This window comes from Larimichthys crocea, chromosome XVII (assembly GCF_000972845.2).
Source record: "Larimichthys crocea isolate SSNF chromosome XVII, L_crocea_2.0, whole genome shotgun sequence".
Classification (NCBI taxonomy): Eukaryota; Metazoa; Chordata; class Actinopteri; family Sciaenidae; genus Larimichthys; species Larimichthys crocea.
Genome location: NC_040027.1, coordinates 17,768,499 through 17,790,079, shown reverse-complemented (window position 1 = coordinate 17,790,079; position 21,581 = coordinate 17,768,499). Strand labels below are relative to the sequence as shown.

At 43.6% G+C, this 21,581-nt stretch overlaps 1 protein-coding gene across 2 annotated transcripts in view; it reads right to left on the bottom strand.

The window, feature by feature from the left end:
* sema6bb (sema domain, transmembrane domain (TM), and cytoplasmic domain, (semaphorin) 6Bb) overlaps positions 1–18,516 on the bottom strand; it is a 114,872-nt gene extending 96,356 nt beyond the window's left edge. Inside the window, exons 1-2 of one of the 2 annotated variants that reach the window (XM_027290236.1) lie at positions 17,715–18,516; positions 17,544–17,607 (exon numbers count right to left, since the gene is read on the bottom strand). The gene's annotated coding sequence lies outside the window, so the exon portion shown is untranslated. Of the gene's footprint in view, positions 1–17,543 lie in introns of both variants that reach the window. The other variant, XM_010730261.3, reaches the window with a different exon arrangement.
* Positions 18,517–21,581: the final 3,065 nt, after the last annotated feature.

Below are 21,581 nucleotides of genomic sequence, written 5' to 3'. Positions count from 1 at the left end.
CAATGTGGCAAAGATGCATGAACGTGGAGGAGTGAAGGGGCAGGGTGGAGTGAAAAAAAAGCTCGGAGGAACAATAAAAAGTGTACAGCCGGTGATTAAAAACAGGATACAGTGCACACAGAGTGAAGCTGGAGCATGGCGGTAAGGGCACAAGCTTGACTGTCTGAAAGAGCCATTGTGACAGCAATTGATGGGGTTTCATAATGAGAAGGGACAGGGCAAATGGGAGGGCGAAGCTAAAATGTCAGGGCACAGGGTGCAGGCGATATACAGGGCGGCGATGGCAAATTGTGTACAGCGGTGAAGGCACGAGGGGTCATAGGATGTCTGCACACTCTGCAGGTTGTTTGCTGGAGTCAGCAGTGAGAGACACCACCCACCTCACCCACCCCTCCCCACCACACACACACACACACACACACACACACACACACACACACAGTGGCGAGGATATAATCCGTCTCCCTAAACCACAGGATGCTGTTTAGAAAACACTCAGCAAAATACTGCTGGGAACAGGAAGAGAGCAGACAGAAAAATCACAGCAGGTAGACGCCTTTTTCGGGAACTATCGTACTCCCACTTCACCGGCACGGAGAGGATAAGTCATAAAATTGAGGCAATCACTATGAAAAATTAAAACAGTAATTAAGAAAAATGGTAAAAATATTGAGACAAAGCGTTTCCTTTAAAACAATTAAACACTGCCTTCCTTCCCGGGTGAAAATGAGGCCCCCAGACTGACAGTGAGAACAAATGATTCAGTAGGGAAGCGGTCGGGGTTCATTTGGTGACGGTGCGGATGTTAATCATTTCCACCACTGGTTTACAAGAACCCAGCATGCTTTGTCTGCCAATGCTCCCACACCGTTTATTTGCCCGTACTCATCAACATTCTCCTTCAGCTGCATAAAAGCAGCCTCACACACAATGTAGAGAGAAACACGTGCGTAACAACGCACAGCAATGTGCGCACACAGGTATATTTCTCAGAGGAATTACAGCCTGCGGGGGCAAAGAAGACAGACCGAGGCTGCAGGGAGTCTCTTATAAATTCACAGCATGGAGAAAAATAGGCCCATAAATGACAGTGCATACGCTGAATGTGTATCAAAGAGTGAAGGCACATAAAGTAAATGCAGTGACTTATGATAAGGCCGACTTCTTATCCCTCGACAACAAAAAAAACCTTCAAATGATACTGAAATTGGTACCTCCCCTCCTTCCTCCCTTGGCCGATAAGATTTCCCAGCCTTTGTTGCTGCGAGATGAGCAAACAGCCTGAAACTACCTGCAGGATTTTTCTCTCCGGAGTGTCTCTCATGAGGGGAAGAGGCGGGGTGAAAGACCTCATTCCTGTTTATCAGCTGGGAGAATCAGCTTTAGTCTTTTTGGTTAATTAACTAAGTGGTGTCTCTAGGCCCTGTCTGTGCGCCACTAGGTGCCAAACTCCATCAAGCCACCCAAGTGTCTCAAGCACTGTTAACCGCCTCTGGTCTCAGGATAATAATTGCAAAAGCAACAGGGGGGAGAGAACATGCACACGCCGAAACAATTACAAACATGCAAAAGGGGGAACGTTGCTTTCCCCTTAGCTCTTGTGTTCTCCATCTTCACGCCTACTCGTTTAGCTGTCTTCTCAATTCTTCAGCGGTTTATTCCAATTTAGTGGTGGTTTTCTGAGGCTTTCTCCTTGTCCACCTTCGTCTTCTTTCTCCTGTCTTTTACTTTAATCTTGTGGCCTCTCCTCTCCAAAGCTCCACTATATCCCAGGCTTGGCCATGGAGAGCAGCGACAACCTTCCTCCAAACTCCAGCAATCACTCTCATTTATTCTAGCTTATTCTCCATCTCCACCTCATGCTGTTCTCCCCGCTGCTCCAAATTCTTCAATTTGCCCTGCTGGGCTTTGGCAAGAGGCAACCACAGTCTTCCTCCAACCAAACTTCGATTGGCCCACTTCAAGCTCTCACTCTAGGGTCCTTTATTTCTTTCCTTTCCTGGCATGTACCAAGTTGCATTCTTCCAAAGGCACTTATGCGGCAATGGAAATCATTTTGGAAGTGACCCAGGCTCTTCTCCTTTTTGTGCCCCAGCTGACACCCACAGAGAGTGAACAGAGTGGACGAGGAGACGACTGTAGAAACTTGTTGTAGTATGGCCTTTGGATAAACTCCAGGTCAGCTGGACAGTGGTGTGGAAAACTCTACAGAAACATAAACTCATATACACAGAGAGAAACACTGTGCTTTGTTTCCTCTGAAAGCACCACTCTGCTCAGCTTGGTACAAAGGTCCCTGTGGAGAGGCACACAGCTTCTCTGGATGAGCTGGTCTTCTTCCAGTTCAGCTCACACACTGTAGTAAGTGAGGGCCATTACCCCCTCATTCACTGTCACTGACCTGAGACTTACCTGCTTCACTGACTCTATTGACACAATCTAGATAATTGTGTCTGATAGCCAGAGGCTTCAGTGAGGTCAGTGGTGGGAAGACAGAGAATAGTGATATAATAACATAAGAGAAATGATGCTTGTGAGCACGATTGGGGCAGATTCTTGCCATGCTTTTACACCAAATGCACAAGTGTGACAGCAACGCCATTCATTTCAATGCACAGTGCAGTTGCGTGCTGTACTGAGCAGCTACAGAAGCCATTGTGCAGCTCACCACCCTGATTTTCACCAGGATTTGTGGTCAAGGGAGGTGGAAGAAAAGAAGAATAGAGGAGAGTTTGATTGGGCAACTCTCTATTGCTGCTTTTACTGTAACTTGACTCTCTGATCACAGACAGGACATGGCCAAAATAAACCCCAAGCACTGCAAATAGAAGAGAGTATGGTGATGTGTCTTTCTTAAGAGCAAAAACAATATGCGTTTGCACAGACTAAAAAGTGACATTTTAAATGAACGTCATGACCCATTTGTTTTTGTGATTTGTGAAGTATTCCAAGTCAAAGGAAAGTCCTGCTGAGCATAAACTTAGCTAATTCACCCACTCAACACAGTCAGTAAATTTCGTCTCTTGCACTCTCGTTTCCGTTGGTTACCAATTATATTTGTCAGTGGTTTAGAGACGCAAGTCTACAGATACTGTGGAGGTCTCTCACAAAAGTAAGCATTCGTTTGAATTTCACACACAGACACACGCCATTACATTTGCTTAATTCTTCATGATTTGATTGTTTATGGTTAATATATTGGGAAATATCTCTAGTTTTAGGGAACTAATTTAGGGCATGATTAAACTATTATTACAGTACCATTATCACAAATGTCTTAATTCATTTGGTTAATTCCTTGGCTTTTCTTTTTTGTAATAGAGCTTGGAGGCTCTCCTGTTTTTAAATTGTAAACTGGACTCCTGCTCCTAAATGTGTCCCTGCACTATAAATAAAGATTGACTGAATTAAGCAGATGGGATCTCTGGTCTATATTAAGCCTACAGTACATATCTAATAGTGGGAGGTTGTGGTGGTCTATATTAAGGAGTATACAGATTAAAAATACACCAAAACACAGCAACAGTCAGGCTCAGCAACAATTTCCAGTTTCCTATTCTAAGGAGGGCAAATGGTAACACACTTTTCTGAAATAACAGGCTATTTATTTCAGTTATAATGAAACAAATACTGGCTGTAGTCAGGACCGTTTGATGGCTCTGGGGGTTTGTGTTTTCCTTCCTCTGAAGTCTGTCTGCATTTTAAATGTATCTGCACAACATCTAATTATCACAAAAATGGCTTTTACATTAAGCGTTATCACTTCTTTCACCCATTCAGGGACACGACTCAATGCACTGAGAAGACCAAGACAGTCATTTTCTCGTTCACACAAATTTTCTTGCCTTAGACTTTCTAGCGAGTTATTTTCAGCACAAGAGGAACCATTATTACTTACTTTAAAATACATACTTGCTACTTACTAATACTTGCTACAGAAACGTTACTACTTTTCCTACAACGACCTGTCAAGAAAATGTGATTTATATGCTTCTACTTCTCTGCAGCACATTTAGTTACATGAAGTTATTCAAGACAGTTTAATTAAGTATGTATGAAGTTAACTTTCACTTCGGCACAATCTCTGTAAGCATAGAAACAACACTGCGAAGTGCAAAAACAACACTGACGCAACACGTCAGGGAGTGCAAGCACAAACACATCTCTCACATACAAAATCACCGTCCAAATAAGATGGAAATCCATTTCTGACAGAGAATGAGATGTCAAAGGTCTGTGCACAGCCGTCAGAATGATCTAAGACACAAATGACTCAACACGAGTGGGCATTCTGATTTTTCACACTTACATGCCAGTAAACACTTTGGCCGGTTGGCTCTCGACTGTGGCCCACTCTTTCCAAGTGCATAATCAGTCACATTAATGAGAATGGTAATGTGATGCAGAAGAATTAGTCCTGGTCCTCAGGGTTGAGTCTCAGGAGGCCTTGGAAGAGAAACTAGCTGCCTTGGCTTTAGACTCACTGAGCCTTAAAAATAAGCAATCCCACTCTGAGCTCTCCTGAGCAAAGCTACCGAGACGCCTGACAACAATAACAAAATGTCCTGACATATATACAGACTAAATACTCATATTTTGCCTCTCAAACCGCTTTGATGAAATCAATATTGCTCTTGTGTTAATCACACTGATGCAAGCTTTTGTGGAGGGGGGTGAAAAACAGCTCTGTCATAACCGCACTCACGTAGAGCATGTTTCCATGAGGTGGGAGTTATATTCATGAATAAAAACCCAGGCTATTTCTATAACTAGTCTCCCCTGCAATGCCTGTGTCCCCTGACATTTAAATGAAAGAGAACTAGTTCACCAAAATGCAACGCTGGCTCAGGAAGAGTGTTCCGCTTTACGATTTATCACTACATCCACTTACACAGACACTCCTAAGCCTTAAGTCTAACTAAATATCAACTCTGTGAAAACACCAGTGGATGTTAGTTGAGCTGCCTTCACGGCCCGGCTGTGTGTGCAAGTCCTTGTGCTGTGGCGTGTGTGCATGTTTGTGTGTTTTTGTTTCTTTATTCAGTCTGACTGGTGCCTCATTCTCTCTCCTTTTCTCTCCAGGCTCTTCATTAGTTTGTGCGTGGATACTAATGAGTGATACCTAAAACTTGCCAGAGGCTCAGCTTTACCCTCGCTTCCCGGGCCCAGGGTGGCCCATGGTGAGCATCACCTCTCAGCTTCTGTTCTTGGGTTGGCTTGCTGCCTGGTGTAGCCGGTGGTGCTAAGGTGCATTAATGAGCCACTGAGCCAGCATCCGCGTGCATGTTTTGTGAACGCGTGTGTGATGAAAGACGAGTCCTCCGGCTTCCACTCCACACTCCCCCGCTCCCCTCCTCCTGTATCCACTATCCAGGAATCTATTCATTTCAATCAGGTGAGTATCCCGGCAAGAGTCCTTGATTGCTGACAGAGAGGCCTCCTTCACAAACATGCACACACTCATACACACAAACACGTCATGCGTTCCACTCATTTCCCTATCTGTTCTGTTTCACACTTTTACATCTGTAATCCTCGCTCATTTGTAATTTCGCTTCGCCGTGTTAGCCTCAAGAGAGAGAAACTAATTTCAGGAGTGAAAAGGGATTATCAGATGCAAACGAAATCTCCCCCACCTCCAGACAAAGATATTGATGTAGACTTTTCAGGGGAACAAAAAGAATCTCAAAGCCTGCTTCAGCCTGGATGGCAACTCTCAAGGAAGAAGCAAGTCAACTACCATACTGGCAATTACTTCTTATCAACACCGGGGAACCAACTTGACAATGGCAGGAGAAATGCTGAGCTGCTGGCCTGTAAAACATGAGGAGAAATGACTGCGGAGCGCATAATCAGCTCGCTCTCTTCCCTTTTTGTGAATTTCATGAAAGACAAAGTGACAATGTATAAATAAGAAAAGAGATGGTCACGGAGGGTCTGGTGCGACAGCCATTAGGTGCCTGTATATGTGTGCACATGTCACATCAAGAGCATGCTCGCTGTTACAACTGAGGAGGGTTATTATATTAATGAAGGCCCCTTCCAGTGGCTTGGCCTTCTCTTCTGTGAACTGCCACAGACCTGCCAGACAAATAATACCTTTCACATTTTCTCTAGCCTTATTGTATTAATGCCAGACCAGGCAGAAGACACTGTTATATTAACCTCACCACCTAGCTGCATGCACACATTTTTAAACACACAAATCCCTGCCTGCTTGACTACTAAACAAACAGAGGAGACACACGGAGAAGACGAAGAGACGGAAGATGAAGATGTTCGGAGCCAGCTGGTTAAAGCCTGCAAGTCAGTAAATTAACCATCTGATTAAGACTTGAAAAGCGGCAAAAGAAATGAACATAATGCACCCAATTAACAGAAGAGACAGCAATAAATATTGAGCTTGGAGCAGTCGCTACCTCTGTCTAGAAAACAGCTTCAGAAAGCGCTGATTTTATTGTCGTGCATTCACCACTCTAGCATTTCATTTATCTCGTACAGTTGTGAACCATATTGATGCTTTTGTCGACTTCACCTTTTATGTCCGAGCCGGGTAAAACAGAGATGAGAGGCAGTAAGGAAGGTTGACAAAAGACGGACAGAGTAATTGGTTTAGATATCTTTAGAGCCTTATCTTATGACGGGGGACAGAAATCTGAACTAAGGAGCAAACAGCCCCTGAGCTTTTTCCCTCCATTATAGCATGAGCCCAGAGCTGTCCTCCTATTACAGCCCTTCGCCCTGCAGAGCTTCAAAGCTACTTTGTTGTGGCTGTTAATGGCGCTGATGACAGCGGAGAGGATCTCTATGCCAGGTGAAGCAGGCTGAGCCAAAAAAAAAAAAAAAGAAACAGAGAAAGTGGAATATTAAAGACAGCGAGAAAAAATACTACTAATAAATTCTGCCCACCAGAGAGGAGCGGTGCTGTCCGGCAGACAGATGATAACTAAAGAAATAACTAACCACTTAACTCGCCCCCTCAGGGCAATTAAAAACACGCTCACTAAGGGTGATCAGTAACGTAAGAAAACTAGGTGAAAAAATCTGCTCCATCATGAGACATGAAGCAGAACTGAAAGTCATCAGTTGCATGTTTCTGTGATATTTCAGGTTATTTTGGTTCATTCTTGCTATTACAGCAACAATAAAGCCTCTCCGACATGCATGCAAGTGGAAAAACTCAGTCAATGCTTTTCTCAGCATCTTTAATGTTTCACGGTACATGACATATCTCAGGCCTGCTGCAAGAGTTGGCTCTCAGGCATTTTCTGTCTTGTTTATTACTTCAGTTTACACTCTGGGATCGAGTTTCCCTGTACTGCTGCTGCTGCTGCTGCTGCTGCTGCTGCAGCAGAGAGCCAGGGGAGAGCGTGGCTGGTGTTTGAAACGAAACAGACAGAACAAGGAAGGCTATTTATAAGAAGCAAGCAGATAATTGTTGAAAAGGTTAGAGCAGCCACAGCAGGTAACAAGTGAGCTGCGTGTTGATGCGCACAACAGGATGTCGAGGCAGTCGCGGTCATGATGTCGCCAGCTAAGGACAATGTCAAAAAAGAGCAGCTTCCACAAGACTTCACAGAAGGGTTACTAATGAGGAGTCCAAATCAATATACTGTGCGCGCCCGAAAAAAGCAAACTAGAACCAATTCTTTAACATTTTGGCATGATTAAAAGGCCAACACGCAGACGCATTAAGCCCACAAGGTGCCACAGCTCCTCAGACTGTATTTAGAAGATCAGGTAATACACAAATACTGCAAAGAACACATAATAACAGCAACAAGCACGATGTTTCCATTTACCATGCAACGGACAAACCATACAGAAACATCCTATAATTGGGATAAAGCAACTGAGCGCTCAAATGTCAAGGAGGAGGATTTAGAGAAATGTTTGAAGTGTTGTCACATCAAACGCACACCATAAACTGAGAAAGGGAGATTTTTTAAATAGTTTTTGTGTTTATTTAGGCTGTCTATACACACAGAACTTCCCACATTGGCAGAGACGCAAGACGCACCTACACCAGTGTAGAGTACAGCGAATATGAACAAGAAAATGGAGCAGGGTTATTCAACAGAGGAGCATTTTGGTTGCTTTAACTGACATGTTTAAAATAATGCCAGTTAAACGGACATTTTCACGGCATAAATACACATTGCATCAGCAGGGGAAGCGAATATCTTGATTATTTATGTCCTCATTCACTCACTCACGAATTCCTCGCTGAACTGATTCACTCAAACATTCATTCCCTCCTAAGTTTCCTTGTCCCTCCAGCGTCCCCTCTGCCTGCCTCACTCAACAACCAAAAGGAAACCAAGCCTAGTCAAGCTCGGAGACCTAAAGGACCATGTTTCATTTGATGACAGAGGATGATAAATGTCTGACAGAGTGCCAAACCCTGCGATGTGCTACATGAGTCAAGCACAAACACTCCTCCGTTGCACAGAAATGCCTTTGCACACGTATCCATCATCGCCATGTGGGAGGTGTGTATATGTGTCTGTGTGCCCGTGTATGTGTGTGGCACACACTGGTCCGAGCAGCCTTGAAAGTGTCCATCTCAGTGGCGCCACGGGATGATGGAGGTAGCCAAGCTGATGATGAGGCAGGAGGATGTGGGATAATTCTCATGTTTAGAACAAATCAAGCTGCTGTGAATGTACGCCAAAGGATCCACTGACTGGATATCACACCAACACACACACACACACACACACACACACACACACAAACACCTTTCTCCTGTCTCTTGCTTTCTCCTTCCCACAGAAACGAACATGTGAGCGAACAAGCAAATGAAAGCAAAGGGTGAAGCCTGGTCTGAGCTTTGAATGTCACAGTCAGTCATTGCAGCCTCCCACTTAGTGATGCAGACAGAGAGCCATTCTGATTGCCCCACCAGTCAAGCCAAGGGGTGAAAAACATTTACATGCAAATACGAATGACCCACTAGCTACTGTGAGCACGCTAGCTATGGTATTCTGAATGCACAGCAACCACAGAAAATCCGGCACAGAGGACTTGCCAATCAACCGCTCTATTGTAACATCTCACAGGCTTTAGAAGTAGCTGTTATGCGTGTAGGATATCAATTATTTTTTCCTTTTGTGGCTTATTGGTTTGTGGCTGCTGTCGTTGCCGCTCCTTGTATGAAGTGAAATTTGATGGTAATGAATTCAGACCAGGAACATAATGTACTGCATTAACAGATTTGCTGTGAATAAGCTTAAAGCCTCTCTATCATTTCCACATAACTCCTCAGTATACAGACCGTCCTCACAGAATCCACTCATCTCTGACAGCAGCACTAATACCGTGTAATCAACCATCCATTTTAAATTTGGAACTATTATAGTATAACCCATCATGAAGAAGATGTCTAACTGTCATGTTGAAGTGGTTTATATCAGGGGACAGATTGCTGGTGGACCGGCTGGGTCTCCGGGGGTCTTAGACAAGGGGAGACCTTGCCTCTCTTACTAGCTGTCACCGACGGCTGGGATATTTGGATCAGAAAACCGCCTGCTGTCACAAGACCTGTTGCCTCCAGATGGGTCCTGAGTCTGGTTATGTGATTCCCGCCCTCTGAGAACACACTCTGTCCTCATCCTCCTCCTCGTCCTCCTCCACTCCTTATTTCATGTCTTCACCTTCTCATCCCGTCATAACCACATCAAACGTCACCTTCCCTTCATCCCGTCACCACTCATTAACAAAGTCCAAATCACCATTCTTTTGTTCTTTAACCTTGACATTCAGCTTTTTAGCGCCATGCGACACTTTCATCTCATCTCTCACACATTGGCTCCAGTTTTCTTGGCTAAAGTCCCCTTGTGAGTGTGTATGTGAGTGCATGCACACATGCTGAGGAGATGAGCAGACGCACCGCACAGCAAGACCTCTTTGATTCAGCACAGCAGAAACCCACAGCGAGGCTGTACATTAATTGGTGCTTCTGAGCCGTTAATTTAGGCGAGTACGTTCAAGGACCCACTTTCCAACAGCAACAGAGGCTGAACAAGCATCTTCTCAAGACTCTTTCACCATTTTCCGCTCCCTCTTCCCTTCTCTCTGCTAGATGGCTCTCTACTTTTCCCCCCATTACCCTTACAGTTCAGCTTCACCCATCAACCGCTGCCCCTTCTTGCCTCACCCCCGCTCTCCGTTCTCTCTTCACTTCACCATCAGCGGGCGAAGAGAGACAGCGGGTCACAGTCTCTGCTCCGTGCCATCCACTTTGCCAACTACCCCCGCGCCCAGTGCCAGCAAGCCAGAGTTTTCTTTTTCTTTTTTTCAGCATGACTGAGTCCCGCAGGTCACTGAACGCATTAAGCTGTTAATTACCTCAAAGCACAAAACAAGTGGTAGCTTGGCAGCAAAATGAGCAGACATTTCCATTTATTTTATTTTATTTTAAAAAAAAGAGTACAGTCACAAACTTAAAACCAGAACACCAGCGAGACAAGCAGGGGCCACAGAGAGAACAGCTACAGCTGCAGCCACACTAGTAAACAATGCTGTCAACAGCAGTAACAGACAACAGCAATGAGAACATTCTCATTTTATTTTTGCAGCTTCTCTGCGACCATAAAACTACAGGATAGAGCCATTTGGACTGGAAGTTCCCCTAAGAAATGAATCAGCTATAAAATAGCAGCAGGATAATACCAGTCTGGCCCACAGGGCATGGTTTCTACAGATTCACGCTGTGTTGATGCGGGAAATGATTCAGGATGTGTGTGACCAGCATCTCCCACCATACAGTAGTTAAACTCTGCCTTATGAGTTATCTGCTTAGTGATCATAGCAACCTGGAATGGGAAATAAAACCGAGGTGTGTCTGTGGATGCTGTAATAGAAATAAGTGTTGCTATTTATATGATGTCAGAGAAGAAGAATAATATAATTGCAGTATGGCTGCTGGCGCTGAATATGCTGCTCGAGTCTTGGGGCTTGTTACTTAGCTGTGAGAGTGTGTTTGTGTGTATGTCTGGGAATATGCAAGTGCGCTCCTCAATGTGCCAGTGTGTATTCATGTATTCCGGGTGGTATATGAGACCGGCCTGTCCTCTCACTTCCTGACCCCTCATTAGTCTTTTCTCTTGTTAACAAACTGGGGCTCTGCTGACAGTGAGACTTCATAAAAAAAAAAAGTGAGAGAGGGAGGGAAAGCTATGTGAACGTTGCTTAATGACAAGCAAACGGGCTGTGAAAAATATTCTGCTCACACACACTGTTTTTGTGTCCAGGAAGTAAAAGTTGGTGTCCGTCTCAGTCATGTCTGTCTGTTTTTTTTGTTGTTTTTTTTTTCATCCTGTCTCCTGCACTATCACTCATGGTCCACTGCCAGCAGGATGGAGTTTATACTCATGGAAATGTCTCTTTCCACTGCAGAGAATGGAAGAATACCCAGTGTTTCTACCTTATTCAAATAAAGGGAAGACACACACACACGTATCCCCTATGGTTGTACAATAAGCCTACATGGAATGCCAGTTTTACCAACGGGAAGCATCTTTATTCAACAGCCACTTGGCCTTTGGTGATAGCAGCTGCATTCTTTGTTCCTGTCGTACTGCGCCACCTCAGGCTTACACAACATGATATCACTCCTTCTCCAAGACTCTCTGTCACAGTTAAAGGGCATAGACAAAAATACTGAAATCATAGACATTACAAACTCTGAGGAGAGAGACTAGCCCATGGCTGCTGATGAGAGCACCAAGAGAGAGGTTTAAAAAAAAAAAAAAAAAAAAAAAAAAAAAAAAAAATGAAAGAGCGCTTATTATTGACTATATCGGGGCTTCTTTCTTTGAACTCTCTCATCTATTCTGGCTGCCTTGGCGTTGCACTGGATGCATAAAAAGCCATGAAGCCGACGGAGAGATGAGAGTGAAAGGAAGACAGGTCTGGAAAAACAAGTGATTAAAACATAAAAGGGAGAGAGCAGATGATGAGGGAGTAGCGGTGTGTGATTAAATGGCCGAGGTGGTCCCGTTGGGCTATAGCCCTTATTGCATTTTAATGGGGGGCTGGATGATCCTTGACCCTTTGTGAGGCAGCGGTACCACCTTAGTGCAGATCAAACTGCCAGGCTTGACGAACCCCCAAACCCCCCGACCCCCCACCCGGAGGGCATCTGGGCTATGAGAATGAGGTGTGTGTTGTGTGTGTGTGAGGTCTTGCAGCCTCCCTTGCAAACGTGTTTATCCTGCTGCCATGGAAACCCGAAGCACTAGCCTTGGGCAAATAACAACAAGAAAAGCAGTGCGTGTGTGTGTGTGTGTGTGTGTGTGTGTGTGTGTGTGTGTGAGAACAAGAGAGAAAGACGATGTAAAGAGCGGATTAAAAAAGGCGAGGTGCATGATTTAATACGAGTCTTAAATTCATACATTTCAAAGAGCTGTCCTGCCCCTCCCACCCAACCCCCTCCTCTCTCTCTTCCTCTCTGCCCCCCAGTGCAGCAAGCCTGCCCCTCAATCATCAGGCCCTCCTTTTCACCTTCTCTTTCTCCGAGCTCCACATGCTAAGTGGGAACATTGTTACGGTCAATTTGTCCCATTCAGGGTCCCAGTGGGCAGTGTCCCTGCCCTGACAGCCTGCAGACAGAGACCACACTGCCTGAGAGGCCTTGACATCAAGGTCCAGGGGAGACGCAGAGAGGGAGGAGGGCGGAAAAGTGAAGGAGAGGAGGCAGGGGAAACAGGAGAAGAGAGGTAATGAGGGGGAGCAGCGGTATGGAGGCAGAATGTGCGAAGGAAAACAAGCAGGGGGGAATACTGAAGAGAAAGAATGACAGAAAAAAAGAGAAGGAGGCCCAGGTGCCAGGTCTAACACGAGCCCCCAGACTCGGCAGCTCAATAGTATTTCCGACCGACCTGTCAGTCACAGACTAGATTGATGTAAATGGCGACAGCTCTGCCCCCACAGAGGACACTTCTAATGCATCTGACTGAGTGTGGCCTAAGCCCAAAGAAATACAAGACGGACTGGACAAGCTCTGGAGAGACGAAAGGAAAAACAGGTGTTCATGCACATATTTCTGGTGCAATATTGAAATGTTCTTAAAAACAAATGATTCACTTTATGACTCATTTTTGCCAAAGGAAAAACTTCACCCAAACATGACATGTTCACACCTGTTGATGCAAATTGCAAGAAATCATATTTCACTTCTCTAGAGGTATGCAGGGTTTTCATTGGAAATACTTTCCAAAAAGACAATAGTCCTGATGAATACTAACAGCGTGTTGATAATGAAGAGGGGCACTGTTTCATAAAAGCCGTGCTACTTTTGAATTGAAAGTAATTCTTTTTATGGCTATGAGTATGACAAATGAAATTCTATTCATCTCCATTGTATTGACAAGAAGGGGGAAAGACTTTTAATCAGGGCTGGATATTCTGCCACTAGATACATTAGATGAGAAAGTATGGGTTTAAACTAATCCTTTTACTTATGTCTTGTGTAAAGCTGTGCATAAAAAAACACTAATTGTGAAAGATTAAAGAGCAGTTTTTTCCTGCAATTTAGAGTTGCATTTTCATAAAGTTGGAGGACTGGCAAGAGAAAGATTACGATCCAAAGCATCTTGACCTTTAGTTCCTGGTAATCTCCAGTGATAGTATAAAGAATGGATAGAGCCTGAGTGACGTCACGTGTAGGTTTCCGAAGTGAAAATATGAAATGCTGGCCGCCACCATGTTGGCTGTACTGCTTCTTCCACTTCCCGGCTAATCTAAATACCGGCAAAGGTGTACATCATCAGCGGGCCAAATCACACCTGGGTGCTCGAATAAGACATCTGTAACTGCACCTACCTGTCAATCAAGCAGCTACGCTGTTAATTATGCGCAACTTCCAGCCTTAATATCATCTTAACGGGTGAGTTAAAAAAAATTCACCCCCCTTATATTTGTCTTGAATGGGGGAACTAGCTATAAAGACCAAAACCATTGTCTGAATCAGGCTGTAAACATGTTTATGTCTGCTGTAGAGTTGGACATTTTAATACAGGTGCTTATGGAGATCGACTCACTTCTGCAGCCTGTCTCAAGCGGCCGCTCGAGGAATTGCAGTCATTAGCACTTCCACATTGGTTGCCACTTGGTGATATCCAAAAAGACCAGATCCTACATTTCCCATAATGCAACTCAATTGTGTTTTTCATTAGACACCCCCTGCCTCATCACACCTTCAGTTACTAATGCAAGGACAATTATTCTCTCAGGCTGAGAAGCTCTCATACTCACAAAATGACTTATGTGCTAAATCAGTGTTGCGTGAAGTGAAGGTACAGGGGAGTGAAAAGGGCAAAACATAGATCATAATGCTGTTTTTTTTTGTCTAATAAAAGAAACCACAGTTGCTGACCCCACTCCACCTTGAATTTAATATTAAATCCAGGTTTCTTTATACTGTGTGTTTTGCAATCTGACTGTGTGACTATAAAAAAGAAAACTCTGTATATCCTCACATTGGTGTGAACTTGTCTGACAAATGCAGCTTTGTGTGACTAATCCATGATTTTTTTATGTCTGCGTTGGAGTTACCACGGGCCCACAGGTGACTTAAACCCCCCCAGCAGGGTGCAGCAGGGGGAGGGTGGGGAATTAAGCGACTGTGTAAAGACACCTGTTATTTTAGCACATAGGGCGCAACACTTGCTCCGAGGCAAGGGGTGCAGAGACGGCTGTTGGCGTCAGAAACGAGGCACAAACAGGGCACCCATTCAACCGATGCTGGACAGTGCTGAATCACACTTGTATAGAGCACAGACAGACTGACTCACACACATGCACACACACACACACAAACTCCATACAAGACAGGAAGGCAAACAGACACAATGTGATGAACAACATCCCTTATGTTTCTCTCTGACAGACGTGGGCAAACTTTCTCTCTCTCTCTCTTCTTAATGACACACACACACAAACAATTCCTCAAACTAATTGGCAATGCAGACTCCTCCGTAAAGACAGCGGGGATCTGTCAAGGGCATGTGTGTATGGTAGGATGATGCAGATCTCCCCAAATAAACTAACTTTTTAATAAATCACTAGGCACTGCTAGGCAAGGATTAGCCATGCTCCAGTGAGCAGTTTGTTAAGCTGTGAGGAGAAGCATCGGGGACGGAGAAAACATCGCCAAAAACTGGCATCACCGCTGAGACCTTGGAACGGTACAAACCCCCTGCCCGCTTTCCTGGGTCCACATTTAGCCTTGTTATCTAAGTTCTCCATTGACACAAAATTCTGCTCCTATATTAGGCTTTTACTTGGAACTACTGCTTTTTTTTTTCCTGTAGGGGTTTCTCCACTAATCACTTTTAGTGTTCAGGATTTTAGCTCTAACATCAGGTACTCTGTTCCTTCGATTGCTTTCCCGTATGTTTGCCTTACTTGTCTGTGCAATCTTGCCCCCTACTGAGTCATTTCTTTTGGCAGGAGTAATGCTTCCTACAGTCTGGTTATTTATATACTGACTGAGAAAATATCTATCCCCTCTCCCCTGCCTGCAAAAAAGAAATTAAAGTCTTTTGAGGAAGCTTATTATAAAATCATTTAATATAATCAAAACAAAAGTAACTCTTCTCAAATGGCTGATATTTCTGTAGTGGGTACAGTAAAATGAACAGTATGTTTCCCATATTTTAAAGTCGGTCTCTTGATCATTTCGGATCTCTTGTGCTGTTCACAAAGCTTTGCTGCTCTTGGGGAACATAATACATATATTTTCTGGGAGATTTTCTCCCAAAATGTTCTAAAGACGACTTAAATCATCAGCAAAAAGCCGCTAACCTTAAATTCCTAACACTTACTAAGTGTTTTGTCATTGACTTCTGAGCAAATGGAAACTAGATTCGATACAATAAGAGCTGAGATCATATCAGACAGGTATTTCCTCTGTTGTCTATTAATTCATCCTGCCTGATAGCGCTTCTCTTGTAATTAACGGTGGCATGATGGGCCTACAAGAGGATGTCAGCAGATGAGAGAAAAAGGAGCACCACTCTTCCTCTGTCATGCCAAAGAAGCTGCAACACTCAGATGATTAAACATTATTGAGTTTATGATCATCTCTTCTTTCATGTCTCATCTTAACTTTACCACCTACTGTGTCTCCCTTGTTTGCACTGCTGTTACAGAAAAAAAAAAGCGAGGAGTCTGGTGCAGTACCGTCACCTCCTGATGTAGCATCTGAGCAGCAGGGAGGAAGGATATATGTGTAACCTGCGGCAGCACCCCTGAGCCCTGGCTGTCGGACTGGGTGACAGCCCAGAGGAGGAGAATTAAAGAGGCTCTTGTCCTCCAAGGCTGATTGACGCAGTCAGAGCAACAGAAAGGTTAGTGGAGGTGCTGGTATTCCCTTGGCTGTCTACTCTCTCACTGGACGAGGAGCACTGTCTTACTTTCTTTAGATGAGTCTTTTTGTTTCTCCTCTCTCCACTCACATACACACAAGGCCTCATTATAGGAACGCTCTGACCCCTTCGGGACTTCACTTACTTCTCTGTCTCTCTTTCCAGTCCACAAACCTTGGCGTTGGACAAAAGGCAGCTGAAAGGCAATTTGAATTTGAAACAGGGGCCACAACAAAAAAACATGCAGCTCCCAAATGGCAAAACTTTAGGAGACTTGGAGCCAGCTATTGAGAGTTAGTGGTCCACTCAGACAAAAAGCTAAAAATGAGATTCTGACACTATCCAGCCAAGTAGCTCGACGTACTGTAAAGATAACAGCTACTGCAGAGAGAGAGAGAGAAGGGCGGGAGGGATGGCAGAGCCTGAAGGAGAGAGAGCAGTGGACACCAGGGGCCCAGCGGGTAGGACTGTAAGAACGCACACACACACCAGCAGCCAGCAGATAACATACAATCACACACAGCATAAAAACATCACAAAGCAAGAAAGACACAAAGAGATGGGAACATTTTTGACCAATCCCATGGTGAAGACACAATCTCTGCCCATCACTATTTGAAAATGAGGTTTAAATCAATTGTAGTGTCTAAAAGAAGGGGCAGAAAAAAAAGTCCCAGATTTCTCAAATTAAACAGTTCCAAGAAGGGGAAAAAAACCTGTCTGACCGCGGCTGGTGAGTGACACTGGGGTGTCATGACAGTCCTGTGACTGCACAAATGATCTTGGTCAATTAATATGACACCCAGTTGCAATCACACGATCTGAGTCGTGTCAATATCCAATCAATAGATCGATGATGAAGTGCCTGTTCTGGCTCCAGACAGCTGAAAGCTGCTTATTTTGTGCGTGGCTGCAAGCTACGCAGTATGAAATTGAGAATTGTACAATGAAACCTACTGTAAAGCCGAGATGCCAAAGATTACAGATCGACTTATTGTGTATTGATCTTCAGTGTTTTAACCAATCCCCACAAATAAATTCCTCCGTGTCACCAGAGGCGATACAATTTATCCAAAGCATCAAGGCGCGACATATCCAAGTGCCCCCGGAGCGCACCACCAACACCCACCCAGCACAGTCCTCCACACCGGACAGCTCGGGGTCACTTACCTCTGGTTATCGGGGGAAAAGGTGCCGCCGAGGCAACGACAGTGTGAGTCGATTGTGAGTCCCGCTGGATACAAAAAAAAAAATCCGAGAGTGATCAGAGGAGAGAGGAGGCTCGTTAGTGCGTTACCAGATCCTGTGTAGGGTTTTGAAAACTACTCCTCCCTGTCGCACCTGTCTCTGGCAAAAACTGATCCCGTACGCCGGCCTGACATCCCCAAGACAACTGTCTCAGGGGGGTTGTGTGCGCGTGCCCCCCTGCTAGTTTCAACAAACACACACACACACACACACGCTCACACTCACACACACACGCACGCACACACACACGGCACCACCTGTCCCCGGTGCAAAACAGCCCACAAAGAGCTTCTATGTCGCGCAGCGACACATGGCATTCCCCGTAAGTCTCTGCAGCAATACTCCCTCACAGACAGCCGTCCGAGATCCCCCAAGTAATCTGGAAACGCTGGAAGCAGTGAATGATGAAAAGGAGAACAGAATAATAACCCATCCAGCACACCACTGGCTCCAAACCAGCTGCAACGTTTGGAAATTACATCTGCCGCTCTCGCTGCTCGCCCAGTTGTGTTATCAATCTTCCGTCCCCACAATAGTTGGTCTATTTTGCCGCTGCGCACGACTGCTGCTCTGTCATTGCTGCGTTTTTTTTTTCCACCCCGGGTTTGACTGAAAGAAAAAAAGACTGTCCTTCTGTCTTACGCGCTCTGCTTCTACGCAGACTCAAGATCCAGTGCAGGGCAAAGTCCAATTCACCGGTTTATTAAAAAAATAAAAATAGTTCCTGTTCTCTGAGCCGCACTCAGGAGCTTTGGTAAGGTGGGAGGACCACGGCGTTTGTCTTCTAGCGGTTGTGTGAGCTTACAGCATCTCCAGCACTGCTCCCCGCTGTCATCCACAAGAGACTCCTGAAGCCTGTTAGTGACAAAACCTGAAGCAGAATAATGCTGCGACTGGAATGGAATTGATTAATGACTAATTAGGTTTATTTTTGAGCCTTAAACCCATCCCCAAAAACCCCTCCCATAACCCTCATGCATATCAAAGTCAAGCTGGTTGCGAGAATAACTCGCTTACTGCATGTCAACTAAAGCCATGGTGGCAGAAATCTTGTTGGACATGGACCAGTATACAGAGAGCACTGATCCTGTGTGAACTTTATTCCAAGGAACATTTAAAAAGGTCTGAAAGGTTACACCACAAAGCAGAGTTTGATAAAGGTGAGTATGGACATGAGGAAAGTACCTCGCAGGAGGTCTGAAAGTGGATCCAGATCCAGGAGATGATGACTTATGATTAAGCTGCAATGGTCCTTTAAGTTTGCAAAACATGTAATTTACTTTATGTGTGTGAAATTAACAACACATGGGCAATTTGCAGCATTTCCTGAGGCGGCTTCAGACTGGACAACAACACAATAAATATTAATAGGAAAATTCAACCCTGATCTGAGTCAGCAGGGTGAGACATTTGTTAATCTGCATCCAATTTTATGATTTTATGTCACGTGATTCAGTATAAACATATTCATAGTGCACACTTAGAACAATTTGTTTTAATTACAATTCCCGAAGGTCCAATTTACTGAACTCAATGAACTTGAAAACGGTTTCTATCCCTGAGTTTAAGGTCTTTCTGCATCGTCTCATTGAGCCTAAATTAACACAACAGAGGAATAATTTAGTCTAATTAAATCTCAGTAAGCCTTCAGCCAAGTGTAATTGTTGCTTTGTTTCACTTTGGTCTTTGACTTTGAAATTGGTGTTAAATCAGTTCTGTTTTTTTAATGACACTGACCCCATCTAAATCGTCTGTTGAGGACTTCAAAATGAGCCAATGGAGATGGATTTACATCACTGTGCTGGTGCTGTGTTATAAGTGTTAAAAGAGTTTAGACTTATTGGACCTCTACACGAAATTGCAAAGGCCAAATGCCACTTTTAAGCTTTGATTCATGCATTATTCATTTGCTAAAATAATGACTTCTATAGGCCCGAGGGCTCATGTGTGTAGCTTACCATCTTAATAAATCTACTCCGAGCCATCTGACAGTCTTTTTGATACAATCTGTTAATCAGCCTGCCAAATCAGATGAATCAACTTCTGATTTGGGAGAAATATGCAAAAAAAATAGTCCCCTGCTATTACTGGATACAATTTAGCCTAAGGTTGTTTTATTCAGTATTTAATCCAAGAACATTTTTTTGGATACGAGATTGATTCTTCGTGTACATTATACAAGTAAAGGTCTTAGAATAATCACTTCTGTCTGATGGAAGTTATTTTGAAAGAAATGCCACAAGACTCTAAAAGACAAATAACCCTTTTTATGAAGTGCATAATATGGCCTACTCTTGTCTGACACCGATATTAGTACAGGACATTGTTTTGGCTTGCTTGTTGTTTGTTGTTTTGTTTTCAGTCTTATCTTCCTTTACACAGCCCAAATTTGCCCGCACCAGCACTGTAATACTTATTAACATTATTCATCCCGCTTACCTTATCATCCCATGCTGCCTGTGACTTTGTAGCCTCCACAATTAAAACTTAAAAAGAAAAAGTTTCCTTTGTCCAATAGAGACATGCTGAAAGTCTTTGTTCAGGTTGACTGAGGTTACAGCAGACACTGCTCTGACAGCATTATCATTATTCAGGAGGAAAAAAAAAAAGTTTTACCAACAGTGGAAAAATGATGATGAGTCTCTACACAATTTATTTCTGTCCCTCTGATGCTCTCATATACAAACTAGCATTCCTGTGTGTCTATAAGAATCTAAACCAAGGTGTCTTTTCCTTACATGAAAACCAAGCTTCAATCTAAATGTGTGACAAGAGTCATTAAGTCAGTAAAATTACATCGTAACCTCCATTAAAGCAGTGATTAAGTGTATTAAATTGAGCAAGGCTGTGTTTTATTGCTTGTGAATTCAACTTTTCATTTATAAGAGGACTGTTTCTTTTAGAAGTTAGGCTACATAGTTTTGTTAAAGTATTTCTAGGCACTTATATTTGAGTATTTCCATGTTATGTTATCTTTTCACTCCACTACTCCATTCAATACTTATGGGTTTTTTTCTCTGTAGGTCGGACAAATCAAGTTTGAAGATGTCTATGGCGCTCAGAAACTGATGTAATATAATAAAATATGTTCAGATAAGTCAAAAATCTAACAAAGTACAATAATAAAAAATACTGTTAGTTAAATATTTAAAACAAAACTGTCTCTTTAAGCTCATTTCAGCTCATTTATTTTATTGAACTCCATGTCTTATTTTAGCCTTTGTTTATTTGGTCTTTTTGTCTTTTGGTCTAATCAATTACTATTTCCCCCATACAGCATTTCTTAGTTTCCTCTCCACATTTCATCAGACAGTGTAGCTGCTTGAATCTAACACACACTGAGCAACAGCTATTTTGAACTAGCTGACTGAAGCTAGCCTTTGTAAACAAATCAAACTACACCAGCCAGTGCTGTTAATGTCAATATCCAGATAGTGAGTACTATATTATGTGTTTTTGCACGAACTGTTCTTGAGTAATAATCTTCACCCACCAGTCTCTCCTCTGCTCCATGTGTAGAGGACTTTATAAGTGTTGAGCTCTCAGGGAAGGCAGCATGGAGGGGAGGGAAACATTGTTACATATTTCATTCATTTATTCATTAATCATTTGCATATTCTACCCAGGTTGTATAGACGGATGAAAATCCGCAATGTTTCCTTTTACAAGATGAAATGTTGTGACGTGTTGTGTTTACAGTTTGTTTCCACTGCCTCCATGTGGCCAAAAAAATCAGCTATTGCAGGTTTTAGCACTTTGTTTGGTGATACTGTGGTGCTTTTACTCAAGTAAAAATTGTATGCAGGACTATATGTATTTTTACATGGCTGCTTTTCCTGAATATGTCTTCCAACCTCTGCCCAAAATAGGAGATATTTGAGGAAACCATGCAGGATGGGAGGACAATAATAATTCAAACCATGGCAACTGCTGACAGCACACTATTCTAATATTAAACAG